The 17,360-nt window shown below is 41.1% G+C and overlaps 1 protein-coding gene across 1 annotated transcript in view; it reads right to left on the bottom strand.

Annotated features, from left to right (window-relative positions):
- Window positions 1-17,360, bottom strand: part of LOC109919114 (coatomer subunit delta) — a 315,806-nt gene that overhangs the window by 192,391 nt on the left and 106,055 nt on the right. The window lies entirely within an intron of this gene.

Below are 17,360 nucleotides of genomic sequence, written 5' to 3'. Positions count from 1 at the left end.
CCAAAACGTTAACTCTGATTGTTTCTTCACAGATGCTGCCAGACCTGCTGAGCTTTTCCAGCAACTTCTCTTTTTTTTCTTAATTTACAGCATCCGCGGTTTTTTTGGTTTTTATCCTGCCTTCTCAACCTTGTCTCTCACCTGAGATGTGGTGATGCTCAGGTTTAACCACCATCAGTCATCCAAGTCTCTCTGATGAGAGAGCAGCCCCATGGCCCTCTGGGATTATGGCGACATCACCTTAGTTTTTACTGTTATTCTCTCAAGTTACTGACCTCTCTTCTGAGGGAGGTAGGTACTTCCAATCTACTCTGTGTTGATGGCTCATCATTTTAAGACAACTCAATTGATCTTCTTCAGCCTCTTCTGTTCCAAAGAAGACGACACCTAATCTTTCCTCAACTAAAGTTCTCCATCCCAGGCAACATCCTTGCAAATCCTCACACTCACTAATGCAATCACATCCGTCCGGTAATGCAGTAAACAGGACACAATACTCCACCTGTGGTCAAACTATACAGTTCTAACATAACCTTTTTACACCTCTGTTAATAAAGGAAAGTTTCCTGTAGTCATTGTATAAATGTTAACATTTTGCATAACTTTTTAAAATATATTCTATTCTCTGTCTATGGAAATTGATGAGCTGCTTCTTTGTGTGGAACCTTAGAATAATTTGAAGGTGAGTTGCTCATTGATTTTTTTCCTCCTTGTTTTTTGGTTGGCTCTGTCTTATAAAACACCATGATATGAAGGAAGACCCCCTTCTTATTCGAATGCTGAGTGTTTTGCTTTGAACTTACCTTAGGGGTGGAAAGCTGACGCCATCATTTTGAAGAATTTACAGCTCTGTGTGTTCCAATAAATCTGCCTGATCTGAGTACATTTTCTCTCCCTGCACCAATATATATGAATCTTTTCTCCCTTCTTCCTCAGTTACGTCCCCTTCACTAAAGGTGACCTATACCCTCTCGATTTTCATCTCTGTCAGTTGCATTGCTGCAATAGCAGAATGGCCATGGTAGTGAACCCAAAAGTTGAGAATTCACATCTTGTTAGGATATGTTTTTGAATAACTGTTAATTTACAGGCTTGTAAGATTAGATGACCATATTACTTGTATATAATGTATACAAATCATTTGACCATATTCCCTGCACTCCCTCCCCCTTATGTTCTCTGAGGTGACATCCGATCCAAAGATGTGCAGGTTAGGTGGATTGGCCATCCTAAATTGCCCATAGTATCCAGGGATATGCAGGCTAGGTGGATGAGCCATGGGAAATGCAGGTTTCCCATGGGTGGGTGGGAAGTTTTTCAGAGGGTCAGTGTGGGCTTGATGCCAAATGGCCTGCTTCCCCACTATAGGGATTGTGTGATTCTGATGTGATCCCAGTGCTTTCAATCCCTCCATTTAGTATTGCTGTTCTGTTGCTATTTCCATGTCACCAGCACGGAACCACCAGCTGCCAATGAATGTCTTGGAGCAGTACTATTATCATTGCCAGACCCCAGACAGTCCTTCCATGAAAAACATGGTTTACGTGCACTTCCCAGTAGCAGACTTTACACCTCACATGCTGCAGATCTTGAGTAGCTCAGGAGTTTGTGCAATTGTTTCACCTAAATGTCTTTTTTATGTTTGGATGTATGATCAATCCTGTCCATGACAAGTGACTTCAACTCTCCCATTCTGGCATAAGCTCAGTTCCAAGCTTCAACCACTCCTATCCCTGGGAAGAAGCATTTATAGCAATCTTCAGCTAGGTGCCAAGTGGAGGATCTATCTCTGCCTCCTCTAGTGGCCCCTAGCATCATAGTAATCAGTCTTCAGCAAGTTCGATTCATTCCAGATGATATCAAGAAATGCTTGGAAACACTGGATACTGCAAAGGCTAGGGGCTCTGACAACATTCTGGCAAAAATACTGAAGATGTGCTTCAGAACTTGTTGCACCCCTCGCCAAACTGTTCCAGTACAGTTACAACACTGGCATCTACCCGACAATGTGGAAAATTGTCCACATCTTTCCTGTACAAAATGCAGGACAAATCCAGTCAACTCTCAATCATCAGTAAAGCGATGGAAGTTGTCATCAACAGTGCTATTAAGCAGGATCTGCTCAGCAATAACCTGCTCAGTGACGCCCAGTTTGGGTTCCGCCAGGACAATTTAGCTCCTGACCTCATTACAGCCTTGGTTCAAACACGGACAGAAGAGCTGAATTTCGGAGGTGAGGGAGAATAACAGCCCTTAACATTAAGGCTGAATTTGATCGAATGTGGCATCAGGGAACGCTAGCATAACTGGAATCAATGGGAATCAGGGGGCAAACTCTGCTGGGTTGAGTCATACCTGACACAAAGGAAGATGGTTGTTTTTGTTGGAGGTCAATCATCTCAACTGCAGGACATCTCTGCAGGAGTTCCTCAGGGCAGTGTGCTAGGTCCAACCATCTTCAGCTACTTCATCGATGACTTTCCCCTCCATCAGAAGGTCAGAAGTGGGAATGTTCACCAATGATTGCTCAATGTTCGGCACCATTCACGACTACTCGGGTATCAAAGAAGTCCATGTGCAAATGGACAATATCAAAGCTAGTGCTGACAAGTGGCAAGTAACATTTGTGCCACACAAATGTCACGCAATGGCTATCTCCATTAAGAGATAATCTAACCACCACCCCTTGACATCCAATTGTGTTACCATCACTGAATCCCTGACACTAACATCCTGGGGATTACCATTGACCAGAAACTCAACTGGACTTCCTGTATAAATGGTGTGGCTACAAGAGCAGATCAGAGGCTAGGAATACTGTGGTGAGTAACTCAATGCCTGATCCCCAAAGCCTGTCCACCATCTACAAGGCACAAGGCAGGATGATGCACCTCGATGGGTGCAGCTCCAACAACACTCAAGAAGCTTGACACCATCTAGGACAAAGCAGCCCGCTTCATTGACACTACATCTGCAAACATCCACTCCCTCCGCCACTAACGTTCAGTAGCAGCAGTGTGTACTATTTACAAGATGCACTGCAGAAATTCACCAAAGATCCTTAGACAGCATCTTTCAAACCCATGACCAGAAGGACCTCATCCAGAAGGACGAGGGCGGCACCATCACCTGCATGTTCACCTTCAAGCCATCTACTATCCTGACTTGGAAATATATTGCTGTTCCTTCAGTATCGCCAAGTCAATGTCCTGGAATTTCCTCCCTAATGGCATTGTAGACGTTTGAGAAGGCAGCTTATCACCATCTTCTCAAGGGCAACCAGGAATGGGCAATAAATGCTGGCCAGCCAGTAACATCAACATCCCACAAGTGATTTAAAAATAAAATTATAGGGGTGTAGACAGCTTGCCCCCTTTTAACCATTGAAGTTACTGCTCGGAAAGAGTCCATTACGTCTGCACCAGCCAGCAAATAAAAGGCCACCAAATCTAATCACATCTTCTAGCATGTGGACCATTGCCTGTTGCAGGTTATAGCACTTCAGGTGCCAATCCAGGTTGATTCAGACAGATATAGCTGCTTTACAGCTATAAAGTGAGAGTGGCCTAAATCTCTGTGGAGTGGGACCTCTGCTCCTTATTGGGACTAAGTCCTGCCATTTAAAAATTCTTTTTGAGAAAAATAGGCTGGCCATTCCACCCTCTTTCGACCCACATAATGCAGTTGTATTACAGTTTGGCAGTACAGTATTGGAGTCTGTTGGGCTTTTAACAAGTTTAGTTGCCCTTTTATTTACATATGGTAGGAGAGCTGCCAATCCTGCCGCCACCACCAGTTCCCCCCACCACACCCTATCCCTCCACTGTAGTATAGGGATAAACTGGGGGTTGGATGAGCTGGACACCCGACCTATTTTACATTTCTCCTGCCAAAAAGACACCCCGTGGGCACGTAATATCCAGCCTGATTTCCTTTCACAGGTCCTGAGCTGCAATCCTTTGGTTTCACTACTGGTCTCAGTTCCTTCAGGGGTTAACATATCTTGTCCATCCCCTCCCTCATACAACAACCCCAACCCCACTGCTGTACAACACTAGCAGTACCACCCTGTCTCCCCAAATGTTTCATCTATCCATATCCATCACTACACCAGCATCTGGATAAGGAAAGATTGCTCACTCACTTTGGTTGCTTTATGCATTGTTCTGCTAAATGCAAAATAACTGCTGTCACTCATACATATATGAACATCAGAAATGGGAGAAGGTAGCCCATTCAGCCCTTCATATATAATGCTAGAGCAGTTGATCACCTACTATAACTTCATTTTCCTGCCTTATGCCATTTATCTTTATCTTTCCTTGGTATCCAAAAATTAATCCGTTTCAACCTTGACTATACCCAATGACTGAACATCCAGATCTTTTCGGATGGAGAATTTAAAGATCGCCAATCCAGGAGTAATGAGATCTCTCTTCATCTCCGGTCTAAATGGCTGATCCCTCATTTTGAATCTGTGAGACCCGAGTTCTAGACTCTCCAGCCCAGGGGACAATGTTTCAACAACTTCTTTGTCCACTTAAGATTTTCTTTTATGTTAAACAGTGAAATTGTTGTGAGAAGTGTATTTACTATAATGTCTAAAGTCTGATACGGTTTCTTTGTATAAGTTTGTGGCTTCTTTGTGTCTTGGATTCATGGAATTGTTTTATGCACCTGTTTGTCTTTCAGAGCCTGACTGAGATGATTTTTGTATAAATCCAATGTTTTTGCCTCTTTACAGCTCATGTTTTTTCACAAGTGTTTATAGATTATTTATCCCATTGACAAACTCCTCCGCGATGATACATGACCTGACACTTGACTTCTTTAAACTTAGATATTACTTCCTCACCTTGTTTTGTTCAATGTAATGAAGTGGTTCATTTCTCCTTTAGTTCCATGAAAATAATGACATCTGAATGTGTTAATTCCTCTCTCTTTTTCACCAGATGCCTGTATTTCAATTATTTTTTGTTTCAGGTGTTCAACACTTGGCAGTACTTGTTTTCTTGCAACAAAGGGTATTGGCTGTATCACCTTTTTGAAAGGCTTCTACCTGGAATGTGTTGTGTTATGCCTTATGGACAGTATGCCAGTGTAGCTTTTTAAAAATATATGTTCATGATATCATCATTGCATCATAGCTTGTGACCTGAGGGTACAAAGGTCTCAAACCTATCTTCTCTCGGATCACTTGAAGTATGTCACTCTATTGGTAGCATGTTCCTCTGTTGTAACTTAATATCTCAATGTTAACCCAGGCACTGATGTGTCTATGAATGTGATATTTGTATATATTAGTGAAGTGTAATACATGTTGGTTGGATTCTTCAGTCTGATGTTATTCAAGTTAGTTGATGTAATTTGCACCATTAAATTGTTTTTCTATCATAATAAAATTCTATTTATAAAATAATAATAGACAAGTGTTTGTCGAGTGTGTTTAAAAAGCTGCTATAAATCCATTTTTGTTCATATTCTTTCATGGGATGTGGGCATCACTGGCTAGGCCAGCATTTATTGCTCATCCTTAATTGCCCAGAGGACAGTTAATAGTCAACCACATGTGGGTCCATGTGGGTCAGGAATTATATGCGTAGGCCAGACAAGGTACAGATTGTAGATTTCCTTCTGTAAAGGGCATTAGTGAACCAAATGGGTTTTTATGACAATCAACTGTGATTATATGGTTACCATTAGGCTAGCTTTTTAATACAGATTTTAAAAAATTAAATGCTAATTTCATCATCCACCAAAATGAGATTCAAACACATCACTGGGGTTCTGGGTTGCTTGGCCAGTAACATTACCATTATGCTATTACCTCTACAAGGTGTAGATTTTCTTCCTTGAAATCTCTCTCGCACCAAACACCTGCACAATTTGATCTTTATGTCTGAGTTGCATAATAATACACTTTACATTTACGTGAAGCCAAAAGTGCAGTCCTTTGATGTAATAGGTATTGTATAACAGACTGTATGGTCAGTTTATGAAAAGTGATGGGCAGAGACTTCTTCAGGAGCTGGATTTCAGAAATTCCAAACTCATTTCACTTAGTAGACTGGTATCTTATTAATTTATCGTTCTTGATTAGGCTTTCTCTCAATTTCACAAGATTCTTTGCCTCTTCAAAACCGGTAAATTACATAAATAAGGGATTGACATGATCCTGCATGATAGTATCAAGTGTTTCCAAGTCTTACAATTTACAGTTGGTTGCTGAGTTAGTTCCTTTAACTCTGCTGCAGTCAGGCTATCAATTCTAGATGTATTCCTTCGGGTTGCACCACATGACCTCCTGAACTTGTGCTTTCACTACTGGTTGTTTGACATGTCCAATTTTATAGGCACACAAATGGTGACTATTTGGAAAGGTGAACAGATTTGATTGTCTGTAGTAGTACCCGCATGGGCCCAAGCTATGCCTGCCTCTTTGTAGGTTACGTGGAATAATCCCTCTTCCGTACCTACACTGGCCCTAAACCCCACCTCTTTCTCCATTACATTGATGACTGTATCGGCACCACCTTGTGCTCCCACGAGGAGCTCGAACAGTTCACCCACTTTACTGACACCTTCCACCCCAACCTTAAGTTCACCTGGACCATCTCAGATACATCTCTCTCCTTCCTGGACCTCTGTTTCCATCTGTGGCAACCACCTGGAAACTGATATCCATTTCAAGCCCACCGACTCCCACAGCTACCTAGAATACACCTCCCACCCACCTTCGTGCAAAAATGCCATCCCCTATTTCCAATTCCTTTGCCTCCGCTGCATCTGCTCCCAGGATGAGGCATTCCACTCCTGAACATCTTGGATGTCCTTGTTTTTCAAGGACTGCAACTTTCCCCCCCTCAGTGGTCGAGAACGTCCTCGACTGCGTCTCCCGCATTTCCCATCATCACTCACACCCCCTCCCCACAATAACAACCAAAACAGAATCCCCCTCATCCTCAAGTACCACCCCACCAACCTCTGGATCCAACGCATCATCCTCCGACACTTCCGCCATCTGCAATCCGACCCCACCACCAAAGACATTTTTCCCTCCCCACCCTTATCTGCTTTCCGGAGGGACCACTGTCTCCGTGACTCCCTTGTCCGCTCCACACTCCCCTCCAGCCCCACCACAACCGGCACTTTTCCTTGCAACCGCAGGAAGTGCTACACCTGCTCCTACACCTCCTCCCTCACCCCCATCCCAGGCCCCGAGAAGACTTTCCACATCAAGCAGATGTTCACTTGCACATCCGCTAATGTGGTATACTGCATCCGCTGTTCCCGTTGTGGCCTCCTCTAGATCGGGGAAACCAAGCTGAGGCTCGGGGACCGCTTTGCGGAACACCTACGCTCGGTTCGCACTAAACAACTGCACCTCCCGGTCGCGAACCATTTCAACTCCCCCTCCCATTCCACAGATGACATGTCCATCCTGGGCCTCCTGCAGTGCCACAACGATGCCACTCGAAGGTTGCAGGAACAGCAACTCATATTCCGCTTGGGAACCCTGCAGCCCAAAGGTATCAATGTGGACTTCACAAGCTTCAAAATCTCCCCTCCCCTGACCGCATTCCAAAACCAGCCCAGCTTGTCCCCGCCTCCCTAACCTGTCCTTCCTCCCACCTATCCCCTCCTCCCACCTCAAGCTCCATCCCTATCTCCTACCGACTAGCCTCATCCCACCCCCTTGACCTGTCCGTCCTCCCTGGACTGACCTATCGCCTCCCTAACTCCCCACCTACACTCACCTTTACTGGCTCCATCCCCGCCTCTTTGACCTGCCTGTCTCCTCTCCACCTATCTTCTCCTTTATCCATCTTCTATCTACCTCCCCCTCTCTCCCTATTTATTTCAGAACCCCCTTCCCCTCCCCCATTTCTGAAGAAGGGTCTAGGACCGAAACGTCAGCCTTCCTGCTCCTCTGATGCTGCTTGGCCTGCTGTGTTCATCCAGCTCTACACCTTGTTATCTCAAATTTGATTGTCTAATTGGATGATTCCTGATGATCAGTGCAAAAGCTTTCCTCCCACTTGTCCTTTCCATTAATTATTAACAGCTAACAACAGTGCCCTAGATTTTCATTCTTAATTCCTGGAGATTTGGGAACCCAGCATATATACTGGGCAATCCGGAAGCTTGGGTATCCATTTGCCATCTTGCTTGTTTTTATTTTTGCTTATTCCCTTACTCTTGAACAATATCTTGGAAAGTGTCATGTTTTATAGAGTGTTTGGTTGTCTCTGTTTACTTCTTTCGGCTGTTGGGCATTTATTTGTTGCAATGGCCTAGAATTTTCTGGAGCAGTTCACCATGTTCTCTCAGTTAAATTGTTGATGTTGTAATATGCTGGAAGTTGATAATGGTGTAGAGTGAGTAATGAGCCATCTAAGATCTTGTGAATATTGGGACTAACAGTCTTCAACCAGTGAATTTTAAGGATTGATGGGGAAAAAACTGGAGAAGTGGTGCAGAAGAAAATTGGGTGATTTAGAACCAAATCTGGTACAGAAAGCGAAATAGAAATAGAAGGAAAGAAAGAATGGGTTGAGAAAGGAATTCGTTTCAGGTTAAGTTCTGAGGAAGAGTTGCATTAGATTCAAAACATCTACTCTGTTCGTCTCACCACAGACTTGCCTGGCCTGCTGCATTTCACAAGCATTCTGTTTGGTCAAATACATGTATTACTCTAGAGAGAGCTGGCTCGAACTTGATGGGCTGAATGGTCTCCTTTTGTGCAGTTTATTGCTCGTCAAATCTCTGACCTTTAGGATACTGACTGGCAGATGCTGAGTTACAGTTCATTGTCTATCAGCAGCCTTCTGAAACCTTGAAGAGTAACCATTCACCAACACCTCTTGGCAGAGATGCAGTTGGGTTAAGTTCACACAGCTGAGTCCACCAATGGTTTTAGTTACCTAGCCAAGTACTTACTTCTATGGCTCAATATCAACTTTTGTTTGATAATGGCTCCTGTGAAGTACCTTGAACATTTGCTGGACTGAAAACAGTACAAATGACGTTGACGGCTAGAAACTGCAATTGTAACTTTTTTTTAGATCCCCCTTATCCCCTCCATTAACCCAGGACCAATGAATTTGGTGGCAGGTCCCTAACCAGAATCTTGACCATACTTCATTAACTTGGCAAAGACTTGTAACCAAAGCTGGGCTGTTCAGGCCTGTAGAGTTCAATACTGGCTAAAACTGTGGTTTACGAAGAATTTTGGTTCGCATATTAAGATGCCTCCCTGCACAAAGCTCCTTAATAAGAGCCTATGGCATTGGAGGGAATATATGAGCATGGATTGAGTAGGGTTTTTGTGGCATAGGGGTAATGTCTTTACTTCTGGATCAGATGTTCCAAACTCCAGTCCCACCTGCCCCAGATATGTGTTATAATATACGTGATTCGGTTATTTAAAAATATCTATTAGTATGACTCGAGAATTAGCAAACTAACTGAAAACAGAATTTGATTAAAGGGGAATATTTTGAGGATGGCAACCTCTGACTAGTGGAGTATCTCGGGGATCAGTGCTGGGGCCATAATTATTTATAACATATATTAATGACTTGGATGAGAGAAGTAAGTAAACTATAGACATATTTTGCCTGACACAAAAATAGCTTGAAAGGCAAGTAGTGAGGATGATACAAACAGTCCGTGGAGCAATTATAAACAGGTCAAATGAGTGTGCAAAAACTTGTCAGATGGATCATAATGTGGGAAAGTGTGAGGTTATGCACTTTGGCAGGAAGAAGAGAAGAGCTGAATATGATTTCAGTGGAGAAAAACCACCAGAAGGCTGCAGCTCAGAGGGATTTGGAAGTTCATGCATAAATGAAAAAAAAGCTACCATCCAAATTCATCAGTTAATAGGGAAGGCAAATGGAATGTTGGCCTTTAATCAAAGGAAAAGGAGTATAAAATTAGGAAAATCTTCCTAAAACTATACAACTATACTAGCTTCTGCTGTTTCTGATGTCAAGACAGTCAAGGCTATGAGCCAAGTGCTGGAAAATGGCATTAGGAAAGCAAGGTGGCTGTTTTTATCTGGTACAGACTTGATGGGCTGAAGGCCTTTTTTTTTCTGTGTTGTAGACCTCTATGACTTTAAGGCTCTAGTTAAACTACACCTGGAATAGTGGGAACAATTTATTCCCCTTATTCAAAGAAAGATGCACTTACATTGGAGGCAGTCCAGAGAAGGGTTTACTTGATTAATCCCTGGTATGGAGGGATTTTCTTATGAGGAGAGTTTGACAAGGTTGTGCCAATGCTCATTGGAACTTAGGAAAATGAGAAATGTCCTTATTGAAACATAAAATATTCTTGACTGGGTAGATCTTGAGAGGTTGTTTCCCTTGTGGGAGAGGGCATAATATCAGAATAGGGGGCAGCTCATTTAAGACAAGTGAGGAGGAATTTCTCATCTGAGAGGAGAGATTCTGTGAAATTATTTACTGCAGCTGGTTGTAGTTGCTGGGTTGTTAACTATATTCAAGGCTGAGATAGACAGATTTTTGATCAGTAAGGGAATCGAGGGTTATGGGGAATAGGCAGGAAAGTGGAATTACAGACTATCAGGTCAGCCATGAACTCACTTCTGCTTCCAGAACTTACGGTTTTGCCAATGTGGATATGGTTTCTGATCTGAATTGACAATCATGTTTGTCAACATAATTAGTTTCAACAACTGCTTAGGAAAAGAAAGGTCAATGACATTTCTGCTCCTGACTTACTGTCAGAATCACTAGCAGGGATACATTTGAGGGGAATCTAGACAGGTAAGTGAGGGAGAAAAGAATACAATGATATGATGATAAGAATGAGATAAAATAAGAGACTTGTATGGGCATTGAGAAGTTGGATTGAATGGCTGGTTAGGACACCATAGACTTTCTGTGTAATGAGTTAAAGATGCTACCAGATGAAACCAGGATCAAGCATGGATGTCTTTTCTCCTTTTGTCTCTTCTTCAAGGTTTATTTAGTTTTTTCTCACACCTGAACTACGCCCAGGTCTATCTTCATTAAAGGGATAAGGCAAGTTCAAGGTTATAAGTATGGGTTCTGCCTCAGAACTGGAATGGGTAAGCTGCCTTTCCTTTGCAGAGATATACTTGTAGCATTTTTGGTTCTTATTTCAGCTTCCTTTTTATATTTAGAGAATGCATAGAGTTAACCTGTCTTGTTTAAAATTTGAACAAATCTTGGCAGTTAACTATTAATCATCAACCAGTCATCTGGGACATTCACCATGGCAAACATACTTTCAACTAGAGTCAATTTGCCAAGCAATCAGCACTGTCCTCTTATTCTGTATAAATATTGTTTTCCCAGTGTTGGTATTTCGTGCAAATAGTCCTAATAATTACAAGGTGAAAAGTTTTGACTAAATGTATTTTCAGCAATATTCAAGTTCCGTACAATCGAACGACTATATCCTGTATTTCTGACCACAGATTGTGTGGTTACATTTTAATTCAGTCCCAAAAAATAACTAAGATTGTGCTTTTAAACATAGAGTAAAAACAGCCAAAGGAATGTTAAATAAAAAGGGTGGAGGTGAAAGCAGGAGCTACTCAGTTCTTATTGGGAGAATTGGTCAAAATTATTCATTCTTGAAATATTGTCAGGGTCAGGGGGAATATAAACATGTTTTAGATGGCAGGGTGGCTGAAGATCACATGATAAAACCTCTGGAAAGATGTCCAAGCAGAGTTGGGGATCCTTGGTTAAAGAATTTAGAACAGAGAGCTGCAGAGGTATGTGGTTAGATCTCTGGTGTGCAAGTTTGACCTCTGGAAAAATATGGACTTTTGCCAAATGATTTTGTCCTGTTCCAGAAAGCTTGTTATTAGCCTTGGGTATTGCAGACTGATGGGATGGGATTTTATTTTCAATTTTATATTTTCCTGAAGGTGATGAGTCTGACAGATGGTTGGTTTAACAATCCTGTATCAGCTGTTCACCATTTCATGGTTACAAGTCAATAACTTGAGCAGTGAAGAGGATCCAATCCCTGACTTAATATTTGTGCTGTTAACCTTGATGTTGCTGGTTGCTACTCAGTACGGAAATAAGTTTTCAGTTTTAAGACTGGTATTCAAAGGGACAGAAAGTGGTCCTTCAGCTCTTTGAGCATTCATTTGGATCACTGGTGATCTGATTCTTAACTTCTTATGCCTGCCTCAGTTGTAACTTTTCATGTACTGAACCAACAAAATCCTGTCAATTTTGAATTAAACCCCAGCCTTGACAGCCTTTTGGAAAATATTTCCAGATTTCCATTACCTTTTCTGTGATTAAGTGCTTCTTGACATCATCCCTGAATGATCTGGCTGTAAATTTGATGTTTGCTCCTTGTTCTGGATTCCCTCCACCGGAGAAAATGGTTTCACTTGTTCACTTCTCCATTCATCATCTGAAATAACTCAATTAGATTTCCCTTTTTAATCTTCTTCTATATTCAAACCCGCTGCCTCCTGCTTCATTTATTTGTATTTCCCTGTATCCACCCCATTCTCCATTGTGTACACACTGTAATGCTGGCTCTGAGAGCTATGCAAGCCCAAAGCAGTGTTCACATATTCTCTCCCACTGTGTAGAAGGACCTCCCGTTCCATCTGTTCAAGGACTCTGGCAGATGGCCCAGGTGAGGTCAGAAAATTGTCACTGTGGGCGGTCAGAGGGAAGAAGACTGTGACCTTCAGATTGGCAGTCAATGTAACCAGGAGTCAATGCCCCAGTGATCAGTCTGTGGGGGAGTTGGTGCTTTTGCTGCTTAATCTCCCCCTGTGAAAGTTTAAATTTATCAGAGGTAAAGCCGAATCTGACTGTTTTGGAACAGATAACAAAGATCCAGAGAGGCAACAACTTTCCTTTGAGAAATGTACCTTATTAGAAGCATCAAATCATCAACCATATCCATCCAGATGGGGATTTAATGCAAACTGTCAATATTTAAGAGCTGGAGACCTGTGGGTTTTTCAGTTGAATTTCTTACTCTCCTGAACTGAACTCCCAATAAGACATTGCACTTCAATTTCTGTGATAATGAGGTGGAATTGACACCAGATTAGTAATCAAGAGGATCAGTTAATGAGCTGAGTTGCAGATTCCAATCTCACCACAGCTGGTTAATTTAAAATAAATTAATTCACAAAATTCAGAATTGAAAGCTACGTCAGTAATGGTGACCATGAAACTATCATCGATTATTATAAAAACCCATCTCGTTCATAAATGCCCCTAAGATCCAGAAATATCTTACCAAGTACTTAATGGGTCCAGCCAATATATGACTCCAGCCCTACAGTAACTCTTAACTGTCCTCTGAAATGAAATTGCAAATCACCCTGTTCATAGGCAGTTAGGGATGGGTACTCCCGTCCCAAAGAAAACTTGCATATGGTGTGTGGTGAGGAGCAGATGTTTAGCAGTATTTTTGTACCCAGTGATATGACCATAGATACAATGGTGTGTTGGTTGGATTTACATAAAGCTTCCTCTATCTAGACCACTGTAACATTTTGGTCCTGGCCCAGGACCTTAAGTGTGTAGCAGGCCATATATTAGTGTGGAATTTCTGCCTCTGTTTTATCTCAAGATTGGGTGTGTCTTTGGATAACTATCTTTATACCTCGGCATATTGATATGATCTCTGAGGTCATTTCATCTAAACAAAGGTTTTGCACTGTAGTTATTTAATGTTCCACGAGGTCATGCATTTGCTGAACTAAGGAAAGTTCTACTGACCCTAGAAGTAGAACTCAACTCTGTGTTGGGCGGATGATGTCTGCGAAATAGGATAGCGAACAGTCGACCACCATAGATCCCTTCTAAATTTAGTGTCCCTTGAATCAAGGCTGGAATATGCAATCATTTGCCTTCCCAACAAACTACTTGCTGTGACTCATTACAAGTCTAACATTCAAAATTCAGAAATTGACTTTTTTTTGAGGAACTAATTAGATTTCAATCAAACTAACTTTAAGTGCAGTTTGAAGCAGCATTTTCGTTCCTGAATTATGCTGTTCACAGATTTTTCTTTTCTCTCCCACGAGGATTTTGCGAATCTTTTACAAACCCCATCTCCCCCGCCCCCAACTCAGACTTCGGCTGTTGGGTTTACTTCTGTTTAACGATTGACATTTCGACAAGGAAGTAGGGTTAAAGCAAGAGATGGTGGCGTTTGATATTTATCAAGTGGTATCATTGGAAAGATCTAACTTTCAAATTAACCCTTGTGAAATGAAAAAGGGGGAGATGTTAAAACAAATGTCTACAGAGAAATACTGAGCAAAAGATTTAGTCCTAAATCCTTTTGGCTAGCAACAGTTATCTGTATTTTTTTTCCGGGCATTAAGCTAAATAAATACCTTTCACCAAACTGACAATGGTTTGTAGAGAGAAAAGAAAACAAAAGAACTGCGGATGCTGGAAATCAGAAACAAAACCAGAAATCGCTGGAAAATCTCGCCCCAAAATGTTAATTCTGCTCTCTCTCTAGAGGTGCTGCAATTTCCGTTTTTGTTTCTGTCAATGGGTTTATAATACTTTAAGACATTAAATTGATCATACATCTCGCCATGTCTCAATGTCTTGCATTTAACATTCAATGAATTATCTTGAGCTCAAGTGATTTTTTTTTGGAAGGATCCTATTAACCTCTGGTAAAGAGGTCCCTATGTGGCTCTTGTGTTCCTTTTTGTCTGGTTACGGAGCTTTGAAAGGGCTTTGGAAAATTTAGCGTTAAAAGGCCAATTTGTTGCTGTGATAGACAAATGCAGCAACCCATTTTCGTGTTGTCAAGATGTTGCAAACAATATTGGAATGAAAACTAGTAATCTAATTTTTTTTCCCCTCTAAGTTAGGACGTTGGTGATAACACAGGTTTTGTAAGATACATTCCCATGTCTTTCTTTGGTCAGGAACTGTCTGATGCAGTTTAGAGTCCCAGAAAGTGGTTGTTACGGTTTATTATAGTGAGGAAGTGGTCTTAGGTTTCTCACAAGTTCTTCCTGTTGCTTGCCAGAAAGTACCTCAAATCAGTGGGACACAGAATAACCACAGCACTCCAGGGGTGAGGATGAATGGAAAGTGGCAGTGCTTCTTTTGAACAGCTGATAGTGACTGTCAAAGTCTGATATCCATGACTGGTATTCCACATTCATGTACAACACAATGTGCCTCAGACCACTGGAATTATGAGAAACTTAACACTTTTATCATTAAGGTCACCTTTATTTAAGTGTGATTTTTCCACCTCAGCAAGATGGGACTATCCACCCACACTTCTTTCAGAATCTACAATCATTATATTCTTTATCTCACTTCTTTCACCTCCTAATTGTGTTAGATTTTTCACTTACACTCATTGGTTTAGGTGTTATTGCTTGATGCTTGATTAATGCAATCAATATATTAGTTTAATTATAGAGTAACTGGAGAACATGATAAAAAATCATAGATGTTTCAGAAGGAAGCCATTCAGCTGATTGTATCTGTATCGAAGTATTAATTTGTGTTTTTTCTACCTAAATTCGATGTCCTGATATTGTCTGTATCTGTTTAAATAGAAATAAGAGGAAGCCATTTGGTTTCTCTAACCCTATCTACCATTCAATGATATCATGGCTGATTTACATTCTCGCTCACTTTTACCTCACATCTATTAATACCTTTAGTTAACAAAAATATATTGATCCCAGTTTTGAAATTAACAATTGCCCTAGGATTAATTATGATTTTCAGAAGAGAGTTTTAAATTTTTAACAAATTTTGTGTGTCAAGATTTTTCAAATTTTACTGTTGGACATTCTGACTATTTTTAAAAAAGAAATCACTGGTGTTGGATTTTCTGACTAATGGAAGTATTTTCTCTCAACCTACCCTCTTAATATATTGAAAATTTGATTGAATCAAACTTAACTCTCAACCTTCTAAATTAGAGGGAAATGATCTCTTTATAGCTTAATGCTTGAAGTCCAGGTACCATTCTATTAAATCTACACTGTACTTCAACCAAGGCAAATTTACTTTTCCTAAAGTGAACTGAACACAGCATCCTCCCAATCCCCAAGTGTTGGCTGACTAGAGCTTTGTAAAGCTACCCCATTTCAATTCTAAGTGTTTACCTAGTTCCCTCTTAAGTTCCATTGCCAATAGTTTACTGGGCACCAAATAAAGTATTCTATTGTTTTGTAATTGTATTGCATGAATATATTTTTGAACTCCCCCTTCCAGTAATAATAATTGAAAATCCTTTGTTTTGGTGGATGTGATAAAACCAGCTACTGGAGAGGGAAGGGAAATGTCCACTTGTGGTGCTCCTGGCTTCATGAATTGCCAAATGCATTGGTCGATGAGGGCAATGTTTTCATTGACATTTTTCTTGCTTCTATCTGAGCATATATAGAATGAACTACCTGATGAAATGGTAGATGCAAGTAGAATTACAATATTTAAACGACATTTGGAAAGGTACATGAAAAGGAAAGGTTTAGAGGGATGTTGGCCAAATGCAGACTAATGGGACTAGTTTAATTTGGGAAAGCTGGTTGGCGTGGATGAATTGGACCCAAGAGTCTTTGTTCTATACTATATGACTCTGTGACTTTAATATAGGGTTGCTTGATGAGTGGGCTGATTTTTCATGCCTATCAATTTAGTGCATAATTTCACAGACCAGAAAACATTTGGACAATTGCTACATTTGATGGTTTGTATCCTAAGAAATAGCATGGAGGGGACTACAAAAAAGAGCAGTGCTGCTGGGGTAGAGAATGGAGGGTCAGGAGAAATGTTCTGTTCCTGGTATAAAAACAGAAATTGCTGGAAAATGCAGAAACAGAGCTGTTTTGAAGAAGGGTCACTGGACTCCAAACATTAACTCTGCTTTCTCTCCACAGATGCTGCCAGACCTGTTGAGTTTCTTCAACAATTTGTTTTTGTTTCAGATCTTCAGCATTCACAGTTCTTTGTTTTATGTTATTGTTCTGTTCCTGATGATCATGTAGCAGTGAATGCTGCATGTGTTGCAATTGTCTGATGAGCACAGATTGTATAACAGTTGTGTTGCCCTCCACAATTGGCTTTCTGGTGGTTTCTGAGATTTTGAATAGCCATCTGGCTGGTGGAATGCCGAAGGAGCGGTGTCTTTGGATCAACACACTGTTAAACCTTTAGTAGGGGAGAGAAAATCAGAAAAGCAGCATCTCCTTATTTTTCCACATGTTATAAATGTAAATTCCTTCCCCTTGTCCACATTATTTTGCTATATATTATTAGGAAGAGGGACCACCTGTGGCATTGCTTAACATGTCGGAGGATAAGATACAGTAGCTA

This window comes from Rhincodon typus, chromosome 32 (genome assembly GCF_021869965.1).
Source record: "Rhincodon typus isolate 14 chromosome 32, sRhiTyp1.1, whole genome shotgun sequence".
In the NCBI taxonomy this organism is placed as follows: Eukaryota; Metazoa; Chordata; class Chondrichthyes; order Orectolobiformes; family Rhincodontidae; genus Rhincodon; species Rhincodon typus.
Note: the sequence above shows the minus strand (reverse complement) of the source record. Positions and strands in the feature narration are given on the sequence as shown.